The sequence below is a fragment of the Mercurialis annua genome, linkage group LG5, assembly GCF_937616625.2.
Source record: "Mercurialis annua linkage group LG5, ddMerAnnu1.2, whole genome shotgun sequence".
NCBI lineage: Eukaryota > Viridiplantae > Streptophyta > Magnoliopsida > Malpighiales > Euphorbiaceae > Mercurialis > Mercurialis annua.
The window spans coordinates 17,487,971-17,491,258 of NC_065574.1; positions in this window are offsets into that span (position 1 = coordinate 17,487,971).

Here is a 3,288-nt window from a genome sequence, read left to right on the forward strand (position 1 = left end):
TGAGTTCATACATTTACTAATAAGTATTATTATAAATCATAAAACAATGCAATAATGTTCAAACCTCATGTAGCCAAGTATAGGATCCGAATGAAACCCTAATCTTCAAACATACTAATCATATTTCATTCAACCCAATCATTAATATCAAGTTGTGAGTCCAACTCACTGGTGGATCCAACCCACTGGTGGGCCCAACCCACTAGATACGGGGCTCAGGTTACACCGTAACCGAGTTCACTCTCGTATCGAACTATACCTCAAATCTCAAATTTCATGATCATAGTCAGCTCATAGCTGTATTAAATCAAAACTGGTGATCACACAGTCCTATTGCCGCTCAATAGGTAGCACGTTTCATCGGATCAATACTGGTTTCAAATCAAGCGTATGCGCAGTTCACATAAAAGCTTCGCATATAAAACATGCAGTTCAAATATAAAGAAATATAAAATAATTGCTTAAATAAATACTTTAAAAACAAATCGTATAAACTCACAGTGACCGCTTATTCCAAAAATACTCTGGTGCTCTGAAACGTCTAGCTTCCCGAGCACCTGGTCCAGCGGCTCCTTGCCTCGCCGGATCTAAAACTATTTTAAAATAATTGACTTACGTCAGAATCCTATTCTAAGATTGACTCTAGACTCGAGACACGACACACTACTTTATTAATCGTCGTGTTTCCAACGTGCAGTCCGATAAACGGTTTCTAACTCACTTACGGATTAAATATCATCTCTAGATCAATTCTCGATATGCGTGTACAACAAATTTTTCTCAAAATAGATCGATCAGTGAATTATCTTTGCGGGCGAGCCGCCGACTTGTGCGGGCTGCGGACGCACGCCCCGCATATGCGGGCGCTTCGCCCCCTATGCGGGCGCACGCCTCGCGTATGCGGGCGCATCGCCCGCATAGTATGCGGGCGCATCGCCCGCCTATGCGGGCGTGCCGCCGTCATACGTATTAACTCAATTACGATTAATTATTTACTTTAACGATTAATTATTTACTTTAACTCAATTACGTACGTATTATTTATATCCAAATAAATAATACGATTGTAAAATTATCATTTCCCGTCAATCATCCTCTAATTTCTATTCTCGAGGATCAATTGGCTAATTTACATTTTGGTCCTTAAACTTTTCAAAAGTTGCACCTTAGTCCAAAACGTATCCGCGTCCAAATTTTAAAAGGTCTCTGATTGATTCGAGACTTTTACCATAAATACTATAAAATATTTTGTGGACTCTGGCGAAATAATTCTTATCTCGGGATTTATAATTTATTTTATATTAATTTCTGAAGTTTTTTTCTTAATTCCCACCAATCCGCTCAATAATTATTATTCTTTATTCCCGATATAATTAAATTAAATCCTTCTTAATTTAATTTATCGGAATTCACGACACGTGGCACGACTTAATTATTCTAAAACATTTGGGGTATTACATTCACCCCCCTTAAAATAAATTCGTCCTCGAATTTAAAACTTTTGCCACGTACCTAAGGTAAACTGATACGAATATTTCTAACTCATATCTTCTTCTGCCGCTCATGTGTGCTCTTCTTACGGACTAGCTTTTTCTAGGAGCTCTTACCGTAGGTATCTTCTTTATCCGCAACTTTTATACTTGCATACCGATGCTCTTTACTGATTTTTCTTCATATGACAGGCTCTTCGGTCACTTCCGTCGTTTGCGGTTGAATTATTCGAGAAGGATTTGATACCTCTTTCTCGAAATCGCTTGCCTTTGGCTGGCTATTCTAATGAACTGTTATTAGCAGAAATGTGTTCAAATGTTATGTCATCCGTTGTATTGCACGCCTACTCCTTTTTCATATATTTGACGTCGTTTGAATACGACTATCACTAATCTTTTTGGCGTACGGCGGTCGTTCTTTTACTGTAATTACTAAAAATCTTGTTCTTTATCCTCTTATTACTTTGCTCGCAGGTTCCGGCACTTAATCTTTTATGGATACTACAAATTGTCGTCCTCATAACCTCTCATGTTCTTTGAACTTCTGCGTTTTGTTGTTTTTTAACGGTTTACTACTTACTTGCATGTAGTAAGGTTCCTTGCTTGCATTACTTAAATTACTTATCCAAAGTAATTATCTCACATTTAGTTCTACTAATCTTACTCTTGTATTCATTATCTTGTGGTTATTTATCTTCTTATAATGTATAATTTCACTCTAGTTGATCGTAGAGTGAAAAGATTCTTTGTCCTTATTTCTATCAATTCTCCACTCTGTTGACTTGCTAATCTTCTTGGTCCTGTACCACGAATCGAATTACTCTCGAGTTACTTCATGGTGTGTATATTAAAACTCGTTTAAATACCTGCATCCTTATCCATGTCCTTATGAAAGTGGTTTTACTTGGGCTAGGGGAAAACCTCTTCAGAACGTTCGTCTTTGTTATACTATCCATATATGTTTTCCTAAACTTGTATCGTCTAACTTAACATTTCCTCTTTCATACTTCATGGTTCCCATGAAGTTGAATGTACCCTTAGTATCACTTGATATATTTAACATCTGCCTCTCTGACATATCTTATTTCTCGATCCTTCGATTCCATTTACTTCTCTGGTTAGTATTACTCCTTCTTCATTTGAGATTCTATTTCAAATTTCCAAATTTGTAAATTAGTTTTGTAGCTTATCCTTGTCAATAGTTATAAGCATTCTTCATGCTTTTTTGATCTACCTCTCGAGGTATCGTTATTCTTTCATATTCTTTCAACAGCTTTTTATCGTTATAACTTATTGTTTTCATTAGACATTCCTTATCTAATGACACTTAACGCTAATTCGATCCTAATCTTCATATTTTTATGCTCTTATGTCGTTACTGTTCTTATAGATTCTTGAATAATCCTGGTTCGATCCTTCATTAGTTCTTTGGTTCCAAGAAGGTATTAAATTGAATTAGTTAATCTGGCTATTCATCTCTCTATTACTTTTGATAGGTACCTTGCCTCTTTTCTATTATACGTCCTTTGTTAAAACCATTAGCTTCACGTTGGTTTATGAATCCATAGATAGCTTTATGCTTGAAATCATAAAAATGACGTTTATAAACTGCTATAATAACCTTTCATTTCCTTCTTGTACTTTTCCTTGTACTCGAACTATTTATAAATACTTTTATTTACGACTCATTCTTATTACAACTCATTACTTCCTTTCATATTCCTTAATTTCATTCACTAGTACTATCTCTCTTGTAGCTTTTGTAATTCCTTTCACATACTCCTTTGTCGTTGTTCTC